The sequence below is a fragment of the Pelodiscus sinensis genome, chromosome 31 (assembly GCF_052426305.1).
Source record: "Pelodiscus sinensis isolate ZL-2025 chromosome 31, ASM5242630v1, whole genome shotgun sequence".
Lineage (NCBI taxonomy): Eukaryota > Metazoa > Chordata > Testudines > Trionychidae > Pelodiscus > Pelodiscus sinensis.
In genome coordinates this window covers 10,727,089-10,743,089 of record NC_143082.1, presented here as the reverse complement: position 1 = coordinate 10,743,089, position 16,001 = coordinate 10,727,089, and the positions used below count along the sequence as shown (strand labels likewise).

Genomic DNA, 16,001 nt, shown 5'->3' with positions numbered 1-16,001 from the left:
GAGCCATGCCCATGTATATCCATTGCCTCCCCCTTCGTTAGATTTATTTGGAAGTGCCAAGCAGGGCTTCTCTCCTTGAGTTTACAAAAGCGGTGTAATAAACTGAGTAAATACCCACTGGTTCATTCTACTCAACCTCATCTCCCAAAACACAAAGCCACCATTTTATTACCCTACCAGAGTCTCTGAGACCTCCTTCATTAGGCAAATCCTGCATAGAATGAGAGAATCCTAGGGTAGGAAGAGACCTCAGGAGGTCATTGAGTCCAGCCCCCTGCTACAACTGGAGAGAAAGAGAGAACCTACAAAACCTCCTCTGTCAAACCAATCTTTCCCTCCCTCCTATGCTCCTGCCAGAGAATGTACATGGCCTCCCTCACCAGACATTCCCCTTCCCCCCATTCAGGAGGCTCTCCTTGTCAGACTCTCTCCTCCCTCTCTTACACATGTGGCCTCCTGCATCCCAGAGTCCCACCTGGAGTTGAGAACCCCTTATTCTCTGCATTCTGCTTCCTTGAAAAGTAAGGAACAAAGCTCAACAACTGGTCTGAAAGTTACTGAACCAGGCCCACCCAAGTAGAACAGGAATAGACAATAAGGCCGTGTCCAGACTCAGGGGTTCTTTCGAAAAAACTTCCCCTGCGTCCAGACTCAAGCCGCGTTCTTTCGAAATTAATTCGAAAGAACGCGGCTTTTCTTTCGACGGCTGTACACCTAATTTTACGAGGAAGAACGCCTTCTTTCGAAAGTTCCTCTTTCGAAAGAAGGCGTTCTTCAATGTAAATAGGGCTTCCTCGAAAGAGAGCATCCAGACTCGCTGGGTGCTCTCTTTCGAAAAAGCGGCTTGCTCTTTCGAAAGATCCGCCTGCAGTCTAGACGCGATCTTTCGAAAGAGGCTCTTTCAAAAGATGCTTTCGAAAGAGCCTCTTTCGAAAGAAGCCTGCAGTCTAGACATAGCCTAAGAGGTCCACATGCTAATGGGGTTCACCAGGTGGACCCTCCCGCACTTTATGTATCTGTGCATCTGCAGGTATGGCCACTTGCAGCTCCCATTGGTTGCAGATAGCCATTCCCAGCCAATGGGAGCTGCAGGAAGTGGTGTCCTGGTTTGTGCCCCTTCCCACAACTGCCATTGGCTGGGAGCAGCAATCCGCAGCCAATGGAAGCTACAAGAGGCAATGCCTGCAGACACAAGTAAATAAAGTGCCAGCAGCCCACTAGGGGATAATTCTGGTGAACCACCTCCGTCTTATTGCCCATCCCTGACATAAAGCATGCTCCTCCCCTGTAATGAGGAAAAACACCTCATGTAAACTATTTAAGGTGCACTACCCATCAGTCCTGTGCATGGGGTGAGAACATTCAGGAGTTCCACTGCTTGTCCCTTCTGTCACAACAAGGGCCAGAGCAAGAATAGCATGTTATAAGGCAGCAGCGTGACTGCAGCCAGCATCAAGTAAGAATGTTTCAGGACTCAGGTATCCTTGTTTTACTCAATTCACAATGGGCCACTCAAAAAAGTCTGTAGCACACACATCTAGGAAGGAACCAGCTCCACAGCTAAAAGGCTTACAGAAGGAGCAGGATATAGAAAAGGGGGAATTTCCAACTAAATAAATGAGGGGGGTCCCATATGAGAGTTATGCTAAACCAGGGGTGGGGAACCTTTTTTGGGTCGGGAGCCACTGGCCCACAGAAAAATCAGTCGAGGCCCACACACAAAATATGGCACCTGCCTGAGAAGCACAAAGATACTCCTCACATTCCCCTCACACACCAGAGCCTAGGGGGGCCTCGCCTCGTAGGTTCTGTGTGCTCCAGCCCTGGTGGGGCAGCCAGGGATGGGGATGGAGCAACAGCACAGGCTCCCCAATGCGGAGGGGTTAGGGGGAACCATCAGCCTCGGGGGTTGAATCCAGGCAAGCTGGGGGCCACATCCGGCCCCCAGGCCTGAGGTACCCCCCCCCCATGTTCAAACAGATAAACCACAACTGGCCCCCTTGGCGATACCTCAGCAGAGAAGCCTGCCTCAGACTAATTTTGAGGCTTCCCTGTAGTGTAGACGTACTCTTTCAAAATAAACTATTTCAGAAAAAATAATCCAAAATAGCTTATTTCGAAATAAGCGTGCTGTGTAGACGTATCCTCAGAGAGGTAACAGCTAAGCCTGGTGGTTTTAGTTCAAGTAAGCAGTCCAGGATAAGAGATAGCGGTACCTCCTGGGTGTCAAACTGTTTGAGTGCACACCAGAGAGAGAACCTTTTCCATTTTTCGAGGTAGGCAGCCCTTGTTGTAGATTGTCTACTGCTGAGAAGAACATGTTTTTCTGCTTCTGAACAGTTCTCGCCTCATTTTGGAAGCACTGAGACAAAATTTCTGGGGATGTAGATGCAAGATTCTGCTGCTGTTTTGCAACAAGAGATCAGGATGTTGTGGACGTGGGTGGGGAAGAGACAATGCAAGGCAAGAGAGGTAAGGGAACCAAGTCTATCTGGGCCATGTCAAAGTGATGAGAATAACATGTGCATTGTCTGTGCAAATTTACTGGATCACTCAGGGAATGCACAAACTAGTGCTGAGCTCCATGGGATTAGGAAGGCATCCCTGAGAGATCCCGCAGCTTGTTCTCCTCCCGCCCCCGCCTCCCAGAACAGAAGAGAGGGATTGTGTGGTTCTTGTGAGATGCAAAGAGGTCTATTTGTGGCTGACCCCATTTGTGGAAAGTGACAGTCAAGACACTAGGATGTAGCTCTCACTCTTGGTCAACTGAGGAGTAGCGACTGAGTGCATCTGCTATGGTGTTGTATATTCATGCTGTAAGGGTCACATTGTGATGGATGCACCAGTTCCATAGCTTCCATACTTAAGGATTGGGGTCAGACACCACCCTGCCTGTTGCTGTGAAACCTACATGTCATACTGTTGAGTTTGTGTATGATTTTGTTGCGTACATGGGGGCAGAAATGCTTACACACCTTTTGTGCTGCTCTGATGTGAAGTCATGTCTCTGTAAGTGTCCATCTGCCCTGTGCTGTATGTTGTCCGGTGAGTGCCCGAGCCCAAAAGTGAAGTATCAATGGTGATGTGTACCAGCTGGGTCTTCTGATGGAAAGGGATTCCAGACAGGATATTTGATGGGATTGTTCACCACTGTAGGGAGGATAGCACGTTGCTCAGTACTGTGACCTGTCTGCTTAGAGAGCATATCAGAGGAGTAGCCATGTTAGTCTGAATCTGCAAAAGCGACAAGAAGTCCTGTGGCACCTTATAGACTATTCATGGGCTTGTGCTCCAATAAATCCGTTAGTCTATAAGGTGCCATAGGGCTCCTTATCGCTTTTGCTTAGAGAGAGTGTCTTGTGGGTATGTATACCGTTGTGAGTCGTCTCCGTAGACATTGCATGTGGAGTCTGGCATATTTGATGATATAAGTGGTTGCTGCCATATGTCCCATGACTTGAAGGCAGGTCAATATCAAAGTATGGGGGCTGAAGGTTACAATATATATAAGGATATGTCTACACTACCCTCCTAGTTCGAACTAGGAGGGTAATGTAGGCATACCGCACTTGCAAATGAAGCCTGGGATTTGAATTTCCCGGGCTTCATTTGCATAAGCGGGAGCCACCATTTTTAAATCCCCGCTGGTTCGAACCCCGTGCAGCGCAGCTACACGGGGCACAAACTAGGTAGTTCAAACTAGGCTTCCTAGTTCGAACTAGGAAGCCTAGTTCGAACTACCTAGTTCGTGCCCTGTGTAGCCGCACTGCATGGGGTTCGAACCAGCGGGGTTTTAAAAATGGCGGCTCCCCACTTATGCAAATGAAGCCCGGGAAATTCAAATCCCGGGCTTCATTTGCAAGTGCGGTATGCCTACATTACCCCGCTAGTTTGAACTAGCGGGGTAGTGTAGACATACCCTAAGTTTGATTAGGGTGAAGTTATTATTCCCCTTTATTCGGCATTGGTGAGGCCACATCTGGAGTATTGCATTCAGTTCTGGGCCCCCCCACTATAGAAAGGATGTGGACACATTGGAGAGGGTCCAGAAGAGAGCTACCAAAATGATTAAGAGGCTGGAGCACATGATCTATGAGGAGATGCTGAGGGATCTGGGCTTATTTAGTCTGCAGATGAGAAGAGTGAGGGGGGATTTGATAGCAGCCTTCAACTTCCTGAAGGGAGGTTCCAAAGAGGATGGAGAGAGGCTGTTGTCAGTAGTGACAGATGGCAGAACAAGAAGCAATGGTCTCAAGTTACAGTGGGGGAGGTCTAGGTTGGATATTAGGAAAAATTATTTCCCTAGGAGGGTGGTGAAGCACTGGAATGGGTTCCCTAAAGAGGTGGTGGAATCTCCATCCATAGAGATTTTTAAATCCCAGCTTGACAAAGCCCTGGATAAAATGAGGGTATGTCTACACTACCCCGCTAGTTCGAACTAGCGGGGTAATGTATGCATACCGCACTTGCTAATGAAGCCCGGGATTTGAATTTCCCGGGCTTCATTAGCATAAGCGGGGAGCCGCCATTTTTAAATCCCCGCTGCTTCGAACCCCGTGTAGCGCGGCTACACGGGGCTCGAACTAGGTAGTTCGGACTAGGGTGCCTATTCCGAACTACCGGTACACCTCGTTTCACGAGGAGTACCGGTAGTTCGGAATAGGACCCTAGTCCGAACTACCTAGTTCGAGCCCCGTGTAGCCGCGCTACACGGGGTTCGAAGCAGCGGGGATTTAAAAATGGCGGCTCCCCGCTTATGCTAATGAAGCCCGGGAAATTCAAATCCCGGGCTTCATTAGCAAGTGCGGTATGCATACATTACCCCGCTAGTTCGAACTAGCGGGGTAGTGTAGACATACCCTGATTGAGTTGGGGTTGGTCCAGCTTTGGGCAGGGGGCTGGACTCGATGACCTCCTATGGTCTCTTCCAGCCTTAGGATTCTATGAAAGCCATCCAACTTCTATATGTGGACCAGGTCTTAGAGCTTTAGGATTATCTCTCACTACAGTCGACAGCAAGATTATTATTGGCTTCAGCAGGAGTTGGGTAAGGCCATTGTGTGTGAACAGTTTTACTCTCACATGCTGGCACAAAGACTCTCCCCCCAAAGACAACAGAAACTCTCCCTTCTAAACAGCCTCATTCACACCTATACTGGGAATCCATCCTCCTCTTAAGCTGTGTGGGCAAGTGACATTTATGATGCATTGATCTGTCCAGATGTTGGAGAATTTCTTCTCCATTTTCCTGGAGCAGGTTAGGCAGTAGCTCAAGCTATTAACAATTTATATGGGTAAAGGCCTAGGGGAATTGTATACCCAAATCCTGGAGGAAGTAGGACAGGGGAAAGCCATAAGGGTAAGGTTTATACAGAAAACTAGAAAGCTCCAGTAATTAACAACAAAGAAGGGAGGATCTTGCCAACTTCAGAAGAGAAGCTGCTAGTCTGACTTCAGTTATGGGGGAAGAGATATTGGAAGCACTGATTGAGAACAAGATTACAACACATTCAGAAATGTATAATTAAGTGAGGAACAGTCCACAGGGACTCGCCAAGCAGAGATCACACGCCACATCCTTGCTAATATTCTTTTAAGATGTGATTGCCTTGGTAGATAAGTGGAAACGGGGAGGGGAGGGAGAGAGGGGAAAAAAACAAATGGATCATGATTTGGAGTTCAGTAAGTCATATAAGGCCACAATGTGAGTGATTGATTCACAAAGTCAGATTGCAGAAAGTAAGGTGCAGGATTGAAGGCAGACAGAATGACTGAAACATATGAGCCACAGACTGAAGGGGGTGGAGGGCATTAAGGATGAATGCAAACGGATACAACTCCACATAGAGAGAGAAAAAGTAAGGTCTAAAATGGATCAGTATGGCTAACGTAGGAATTGCCATGTCAGATCAGATCAATAACCCATCTAAATCCAGTAAATCTCTGGCAGTGACTGATACTAAATGCTAAACTTACCTTACATGCACACTCATATGACTGAGGGGGATTATTTCAAAACCGTTTAAATTTGCTTTTCTTACTTAATAAATCTGGGTGGCAGCAAATGAAGAATAGGGAAAAAATAAAAGCACTTTGGCTTAGCATTCTTGGTTAATAGCTGTGCTATTCACCGTACCAGTAGTGAGTTGTACACTCTAGTGCAAGTCAAATATAATCTAGAAATTATAGCTAAAAGAAAGAACAGAACAAATCAGGAGAGGAAAGAAGAAGGAAATTTTCCCATGCAATTGTTAACCATGCTACACATGAGGACAAATAAAACAGGGTTGTACCATTCAACTCAAGCCAAAAACTGGATTTATGTCCCCCTACATCACTTTCCAGGCTGTTCTTCCAGCACCAGTTGAGACTATCTTGTCTTTGCCACAAGAAGGGATAGTTTGTTTCATGTAAACATCCCCAGGATTCTTGGATTAAGCAGATTTCTCCTCCACACAAGCCATATGGCCCTTTGGCCTCAGACCAGCCCGTAATGCACCCAATGAAGTACAGCCATAGTCCCTTATCATAGAATCATAGAGCTGGAAGAGACCTCAGGAGTCCTCATCAAGTCCATCTCCCTGCCCAAGGCAGGACCAATCCCAAGGATCCTCGATGCCATATTAAGCAGATGAACATTTTTAACCACTGGCAATGAGCCCAAGCTACAGATTTTGGATGCTCAGATCCACAGTGGCTTTGCTCTGTCTTCTCTCTTCAGCGTGTTTGTTGTCAGTCATGATTTGCATGTACACAGCATTTTATCAGGGCACAAGCTAACCCATCACATGAAAAAGCGGACAATCCAACCCAAAGAATGTAAAATATCTCTATGGGCTGCTGATCACCATCAAACCATCACTATGAGAATCACGTGTATACAACTGGAGAGGTGTGTCTAGAACACCAGTCCTTCAATAGCAAAACTCTCTGGCCGCTGCCATCCCGGAGAAAGAAATAGAACAACCTGTATGCATTGAAGAGTTTAGACTCTTATGCGCCACATCCTCCTACATGTACCATAAGAAATCTTTCCTGATGCTTGACAGATTAAATGCTTCAGAACCCATGCATTAGAATGAAACTTACCCCTACAGGGGTCAGCACAAGGCCTATAAACTGCCTAAGACCCCCCTAAATAAAGGTCAGGGCCTTAAGTTCTGACACACTTCTTGCTGAGGAAAACTACCTTATAGGAATGGTAAAGCAGGGAATGGTAAACACATGTCCATTCCAATGTAGGGGTGCATGTGCACACATGCATGCAAGCCAGAAGATTTTTGCATAGCAGAAGTTGCCAAGTCAGCCTATGCACCCACTGGAGTGGTGCCAATATGATACTCAATATACAGCCTTGCTGACATGCCAACACCCCAGTTCCTTCTTGCCAGCTACTCTGACAGAGGAGTAGGAAGGTGGGTAGGAATTGGAATGGACATGAACAGCACATCTCGAAGAACAACTTACGAAAGGTGAGTAACGGTTGTCTCTTCTTCCAGTGCTTGTTCATGTGCATTCCAATCACAAGCTAAGCTTTAGCCAGTGGGGTTGCAGCCACGAGCTGATTGGAGTACAGCCCTGCCAAAGGCCGTGCCATCTCTTGCATGCTGGGTAATGTCGTAATGTGCAGAGAACATGTGGATGGAAGACCAAGTCGCTGTTCAACATATCTCACGAATTGGGACATGAACTAGTAAAGCTGTGGAAGAGGCATGAGTTCCTGTAGAATGTGAAGTGATTGCTGGTGGAGAAATCTGAGCCAGGCTACAACACTCACGGATGAAGGAGGATATCCAGGAGGAAATCTGTTGAGAGGAGACAGACTGGCCTTCCATCCTATCAGCAACAGCTACAAATAACTGGATCCATTTTCTAAACGATCTGGTTCTTCAAAAAGCCAACACCCCACATACATCCAGTCTCTGCTCTCGAGTCCTGAAAGGTGGCTTGGGGATAAAATATTGGGAGGAATATGTCCTGGTTGATGTGGTATTGGGACACCACCTTTGGAAGAAAAACAGGCCGAGGTCTCAACTGCACCTTGTCCTTAAAGAAAACAGTGCACGGAGGGTCCAAGGTCAGGGCCCTAAGTTCTGACACACTTGCTACCAAGGAAAGCTACTTTATAGGAACAATAAAGCAGGGAACACGTGGCTAGTGACTCAAAGGGAGGACCTTTGAGTCTCGAGAGGACTAGGTTAAGATCCCATGGAGAATCATAGAGTCCTAGAACTGGAAGGGATCTCAAGAGATCATCGAGTCCAGTCCTCTGCCCTCACAGCAGGACCAAGCACCATCTAGATCATCTCTGATAGACATCTGTTATATTTAAGAGTTAGACAGACATCTATCTGCTCTTAAATATCTCCAGTAATTCTATAACATCTGTAGGCAATTTATTTCAGTGTTTAACCACCCTGATAAGCAGGAAATTTTTCCTAATGCCCAACCTAAACCTCCCTTGCTGAAATTTAAGCCTTGTTCTATCATCAGTGGTTAAGGAGAACAATCTTTCTCCCTCTTCCTTGTAACACTGTTGAATCATTTTTGTTTCACTTGCCTGGACCCTCTCCAACTTCCCACATCTTTTTTGAAATGTGGTGCTTGTTGAGTATGATCATCTTCCATGGGAGTTGTGGACTCTCAGGTGACTGATGAACCCCAAGTTCTACGACAGTGAGGACAGACGTTTCCAAGTACAACAGGAGGCAGTTGACCATGATTAGAAGCCAGTCTCCCTTTCCTCTTGGGCCTCTTCTCTTCTTCAGCTTGTCAGCAGACAAATTCAAAATGCAGGGAACCATCGCATAGGACTTGTCTCCAGTTTGAGCAATCCTGGGCAAGTGTCTCCCAAGTGTCAACGTCAAAACTGGACTTACGTTATCCTTTAGCAAGTCCTTAAAACACTTCCGTTGTCCTCCAACGTTATGGTATCATTCTTTCAGCTGAGAAAACAGAACCTGTTTCAGGAGGTGATGGTCCAGCATCCAAAAAATGTGACCAGTTCAGTGAAGTTGCTGACGGATGATCATTGTCCTGATACTGGTGATTCTTGCCTCTTCCGGAACACGGATGTTAGTGTGCCTGTCTTCCCATTTGATCTTCAAGATCTTGCGGAGGCAGCATTAGTGATACCTCTCAAGGACTTTCAAGTGATGTCTGTGGGTTGTCCAGGTTTCAGACCCATACAACAGTGTTGGGAGAATGACAGCTTGATAGACAAGAAGTTTGGTGTCTGTTCGAATGTTGTGATCTTCAAAAACCCTGTGCCAGATACGAGCAAAGCCATGCTGGCTCAGCTCAGACAATGTTGGATTTTTACATCAATTATCTGTCTTGGACGAAAGACAACTTCCAAGGTAGAGGAAATGATCAACATTCTCCAGTGCAGGGCAAAAATCTTCCAGCTTCCATGCATACACACCTACACTGGAATGCACATAAAAAAGCAGTCAAAAAACTTCCTCCTCAGTATTTAAGCCATCCTTTGACCCAGCCATTAGCCTCACAAGAGCACAACACAAGAGAATCCAGATGGGCCCTCTACCAAAAGAACTGTTGTTTCCCAGCAAGAATTTCTCTTAAGGAATTTGCCATTTCACTGGTGCAACAACATATTTTAACTCCTTTGGCTAAATTAGACCATAGAGCGGTAAACTAGTTGAAAGGGAAATCAAAACTGGATTGCGGTTTGGTCCCTCAGGAAAAATATCCGTAAGTACAACAGCTAATGAATGTGCATCTCCCAGCAAAAGGCCCTTTAAAAGTACTTTGGATGACTCTTTACAAATCGCAGCATCAAGTATTAATAAATGGCTTCTCCTGGCATATCAGAGTTCTGAAAGGCCATTTTTCTCATTTCTAAGTAGCAGAAGGCGGAAGGGAGGACTCAGGTTGGGGATTCAACTCCTCCCCTCTGCTAAGAACCTGCCCTCGACACCACAAACAACTTTCAAAGAGAGTTTTACACCATTCTTTTTCTTCTCTTTTCTTGCTATACCAGCTAGGGCCAGGAGACCCAGCAAAAAAATTCACAGTGAGCAGAGAGTCAATGGGGCAGGAATTACAATCTAGAGGCAGCATTCCAGCCTACATGACTACTGATAGTAATTCTATCCATTGCCATACCTGCCTACTTTGCAAAGGACCAGCCCATTCAGCTACAATCTGATGGACTTGTCATTCTTCTATCCGGGCCTTTGATGTTCTACATTCCCCTAACCTCTTCAACAAGATCCAGTGGATTTCACTGCATAATCAAGTGTTGGGACTGGGTTCTCCTCAGCACAGGGTTTCTAACATCACATTTAACTCTTAACCACACAGATCTTTTTTAAGCAATGGAAAGGGCTCCGATTAGACGGTTGATAAAGGCATTTCAGCACCTGGACAGATTGACTGATAAATAATAGTGGTTTTTTGTTTGTGGCTCTCCAAAGCACTTGAAAGATATGGCTAAATTTTATAACCTTGATGGGAAACCGAGGGTACGTCTAGACTACCGCGTTTTGTCGACGGAAGTTTTGTCGACAGATACTGTCGACAAAACTTCCGTCGACAAAGAGCGTCCAGACACATTGAGTTCTGTCGACAAAGCAAGCTGCTTTGTCGACAGAACTCCGTAGTCTGGACGCAATGTTACAGGCAATAACACCTTCTGTCGACAGAGTTCTGTCGACAGAAGGTGTTATGCCTCGTAAAATGAGGTATACCAGCGTCGACAAAACTGCTGAGTTCTGTCGACGTTATGTCGACAGAACTCAGCAGTAGTGTAGACGCTGGTATAGTTTTGTCGACAAAAGTCCACTTTTGTCGACAAAACTAGGTAGTCTAGACACACCCCAAGTCACAGAGACAAGGAGACTCACCTAAGCACTGCAAGGCAGTACAACTGTCCTCTGTCCAGGTTTTCACACGATGGTTCCCAATCTGCGAAGATGCTCAGCACAATCTGCCAGCTGCCCAGTTTTTGTGACTCAGGGTTAGTGGCTAATCATCCTGCTGCACACCCCAGTTTTTTGTGCCTCAAAATGTGGCAACTTTATGAGTCAAGGCCAGAACTCAGATTTTTTTTCAGATAGCACCATAGCCAGGCATTCTGCTTTACAACTGGTGATTCCAGAACCAAGCAGTTTGGGCGCGTCTACACGGCACCTAAAATTCGAAAAAAGAGACACAATTTGCACTATGCAAATTGCGTAGCTTATTTCGAGTCTATTTAGAAATAGCTTATTTTGTCCACACAGCGCCAAATTCTGAAATAAAGCATTATTTCGAGCTATCCATTACTCATCAGAGAATGAGGTTTTCAGGGATGGCGAAATAGTGCATCCTCTATATTTTGAAATAGCAGACGCGTTCAAAAGACGCGGAGTAGCTATTTCGGGATACGTATCCCGAAATAACTTTGCTGTGTAGACGTACCCCTAATGATCTGCATTAATATAAAAAAGAAGCCTGTTTCATCATTAGCTTGCACCATGGGCACTCATTTATAGCAATATAAAATGCTATCTAATTAGAATCACTTCATATTGATGAAAAAACACTGCACAAGATACACAGCAAGAGAGTCCAGGGCCTCAGCTTTCTCAGCTCCCCACCTTCTCTTTATCCAGGAAACCACACTGGATCAGCCCGTGCTCTTGCCCCAAAGGGCGCTGGAACCCAGCAGGACTGATTTGGAATTAGCTTAGCACTTTACCTAAACTCCCTTTGGCTACGTCTATACTGCTTCCTTTTTGCTCAAGAGCCATTCTTCCTCATTTTTTCAGGAAGAACAGCTCTTGTGTAAGGGGGGGGGGCTTTGCGCAAAAAGGAGCCATCTACACAGCTCCTTTTATTGCAAAAGCCTCTTGTGCAAAACCAGCCCCTAATTAATGATGCAAATGAAGCACAGCAATATGCTTATCCATGCTTCATTTGCATAGTTTTGCGCAAGAAGGAAGCAGTATAGATATAGCCTGTGTGACTTTAATTTTGGGGGAACTGCAAGGTCTGGATCTTTCCACACACTTCATACTTGCTGTGTACTCCATCCTAAAGCAAGTTCCAACTCATATTCCCAGGAGATTCTCACTGATGTGTCAGATGAAGCTTCTACCAGGCAATGTCTACACTACAGAGTTTTTTTTCGGAAAAATGGCCATTTAAAAAAAAAAAAACTTGAATTATGTCCACACTGCAATTGCGTTCTTTCAAAAGAAAATTGAAAGAACAGAGGAGGTTTTCCGACATTGGTAAACATCCTTCTATGAGAAAGAAGCCTTTTTCCTTCGGAAAAAGGCGTGTGTGAACGGGGAAGTTCTTTCGAAAGAAGAGGAAAGAGGAAAAAGCACAGGCGCCTTGGTGGCCACTCCGTCCATAGTAATCACAATTTACATGCAAGATAGACGTTATCTTTCGAAAAAGCAGATCGCTTTTTCAATGCGCTTCGGCAGTGTGGACACTCTCTTTCGGAAGAAGTTTTTTTTGGAAGATCTCTTTGGAAAAGCTTCTTCCAAAAGAAGCCTGCAGTCTAGACATAGCCCCACTCTGGGTATAACAAGGATTCCAGCAAAGCAGCTTTTTAAGATTCCCTTTACATCCACTCATGCACAGACCCTATTACTGACTCCAAATCTCTCATCTTCTGACAACGGGAAGGACTCATCATGTGGTGACAGTCACTTCAGTTCCAAAACACTCGCCTTCACTACTTAAGCTTAGGGAAATCTCCTTTTGTTAGTAACAGCAGCAGGTCCTGGTCTTCCTACTTGTCCTCCCTATCACACATATGCTCCTCTAATTCTTGCTAGGATAGGTAGCCATGTAACTCGATTTCCACGCTCAGTCAATAAACATCCCAACCCAATGGAGAAATCTGGCTGTAAATGTGCATTTTCTTTTCAAGAGGATTGATCTTGGAGTCATTGTGGATAGTTCTCTGAAAACACCCACTCAACATGCAGCAGCAGTCAAAAAAGCAAATAGAATGTTAGGAATCATTAAAAAACGGATAAAGAATAAGACAGAGAATATCTTATTGCTTCTATATAAAACCATGGTACGCCCTCATTTTGAATACTGTATACAGATGTGGTCGCCTCATCTCAAAAAAAGATATATTGGCATTGAGAAAGGTTCAGAAAAGGGCAACTAAAATGATTAGGGGTTTGGAATGGATCCCATATGAAGAGAGATTAAAAAGACTTGGACTTTTCAGCTTAGAAAAGGGGACAGTAAGGGGGTATATGATAGAGGTTTATAAAACCATGACTGGTGTGGAAAAAGTGAATAAGGAAAAGTTATTTACTTATTCCCACAATATAAGAACAAGGGATCACCAAATGCAATTAATAGGCAGAAGATTTAAAACAAACAAAAGGAAGTTTTTCTTCCCTCAGCGCACAGTCAACCTGTGAATCTCCTTGCCAGAGGATGTTGTGAAGACTAGGACTTTAACAGGCTTAAAAAACAGCTAGATAGATTCATGGAGGTTAGGTCTATCAATGAGTATTAGCCAGAATGGGTAGGAATGGTGTCCCTAACCTCTGTCTGGAAATGGATAACAGGAGAGGGATCACATGCGGATTACCTCTGGGGCATCTGGTATTGGCCACTGTCGGCAGACAGGATACTGGGCTAGATAGATCTTTTGTCTGACCCAGTATAACCGTCCTTATGATCCAGCAAGAGTTGTTTTTTGTTTGCTAACCTGGGAATGGGTATTTTTCTGCGGGAGGCAAGTGAGATTTAGTCTATTTTTTGTGCTTTCTACAAAACCCGGATTAAACAATGGAAAAAAACCACAAGGGGGGCGGGGCAGTGGCATGGAGTTCACTCCTCACTGCTGGCCTGCCTCTTTGTAGCTCACCTGAGGGTTAGCTCAGTTTCTAGGTGCTATTGCAATAGCAGGGATATAATTGCTACATGAACAACCATGTCTCACGAACAGCTAGACAAAAGGCATATATGACCTCGTGTCCCATCAAGCCCACTCCTAAAGCAGGCTGGAAAGAAGCAACCAGCCTAGATTAATTGGGCACCCTCTCCCACCCTCTGCTGTGATTAGAGAAGATTATGAGACGATGCAAAAACTAGTCCAGGACCTGGATTCTTCTTCCCAAATGATAGTGCATCAGAGGGTTGCTCAGTGGAAACACATTAAACATGTCAGCCCTGGGAAGGCATGTTTCTTTGTGTAAGCGGGGGAATGGTCCCGCTATTGTGGGGAACTTTCCTGGCTTCTATACACCCCGGTGAAATGAACCAGCGAAAGGATCTGAGTCCCCGCTCCCACTTCCTTTACCCCACGGCTCCCTGATCCTGAGGGCTCCCCCTCCACTCTCCTGAGTAGCAGAGCCCTTGAAACCCCAACAAGGCTGGGCCCAGGTTTCCTGGGGCTTAATCCCTGACCTTGTAGTCACTAGGGGCAGGAGTTAGGGTGTCCCCACTCCGAGGTGCTCTCTTTACACTGCAGGCCTTCTTGGCCCAGTGATCACTTCATAAGGTTCAAAGCAAATACAATTTATTAAACAACAACGGATTAAAGAGAAAAGAATAAGAAAAAAAATGAGAATGGTTAAATGAGAACACACAGCTCTGCTCTGTAACACAGGGACATCAAAACAGCAGCCTGCAGAGTATAAGGACAGTCCACAGTCTCTTTCTTAGAGGCCCTGGATATGCTGCAGGGGGGGCTACAGGCTGGACACGCTAGCTCTGGTAGTGACCACACAGCCTCAAGCTCAAAGTGGCCAGACCCCTCTCCCAGTCCAGAGCCTTTCCCCACACTTTGCTGGTCCCAGGTGTTCACCACATCCAGCTGCAGGCTGTGCTGCTTGGCCAGTTCCAGCTCCTTGTGTTGCTTCTCTGTTCCTTTTTGCTCTCTGAGCCCTGCCAGTTTGCTGCTCAACACAGGGTCTGCATTCCTTGTGCTCTGTATGCCTGTCTCTGCTGCTGCAAAAACTGCCCCTCAGCACAGCTTGCACTCCTCTTAGCAGTGTCTCAGCTCTCTGTTCCTTTTGCAGGACTCCTTCATACAGCTTGCACTGCTCTTTTCAGCTCTCTGTCTTTGCAGGACCTCTTCTGCACACAGCTTGTTTGCTCAGAGAGAGAGAGAGCCAGAACAATCCCAGCTCACAGGGAGGACGGGGCCTGGCCTCTCCCCTTCCTCACTGGCCTGTCCAACCTGTCAATCAGGCTGAGCTGGAGTGTTGGCTGCTTTCCATTGTCTCTGGGGTCTGTCAGTCTCATGAACTCTTCCCCTTCAGATACTGCGAGCTGGCAAACCAAAAACTCCCACAGAGTTTTAGTAAGGGGTAACAGTCCCCTTACATTTGGAAACTCAAGAGACCAACCCAAACCTTGTGTTCCATCCATCTCTCCACCCTGAATGTTTCACTGCATCTCCCCCAAGGCATGGAGGGCCCAGGTGCAGCACCTCAGATCTTGTCTGAAATCACAAGCATGAGGAGAAACTGTAGGAATTCAAAGAGCTAATAGGAGCAGGATCTTTGAACCATAAGGTGCGGGTGCACAGGTCTCCCTGACTCATCTCACATATCCCTTCTCTGCCTCCCAATTTCATGCACTCGCTCATGGTGACATTTTGGGCAGGACAGCTTCATTCCAACAGGGCACGTGACTTGATGCAGATGCAATTCACTTTAGTGGCCCAAGCACGCTAGCAATACTCTTAGGCGTACATGTGCAAGTCGGTGACTTGGTTGATACATTCAGTTTTGCCACCCAGACTCCTGTGGCTGGGCTTCACAGTTGCTGAGCACCCATAACACCCACTGACGTCAGTCTACATAGATTCATACATGATCCCTCCCCCCCCCCCCCCCAACTTGGCAGTATCAAAGAATTTAAAAACAGAAAGGACATTACCAGCGTGTGTATTTTTTTCCCTTCATTCCCAGCCAGTGGCCTATATGGTCCATAGTCCCTCAGATTCAAGCCACAATCATCACTCGCGATTTAAAAAAAACAAACATGGGATGTGCAAATACTAA

At 46.0% G+C, this 16,001-nt stretch overlaps 1 protein-coding gene across 1 annotated transcript in view; it reads right to left on the bottom strand.

The window, feature by feature from the left end:
- SCN8A (sodium voltage-gated channel alpha subunit 8) overlaps nucleotides 1-16,001 on the bottom strand; it is a 132,338-nt gene that overhangs the window by 80,449 nt on the left and 35,888 nt on the right. The window lies entirely within an intron of this gene.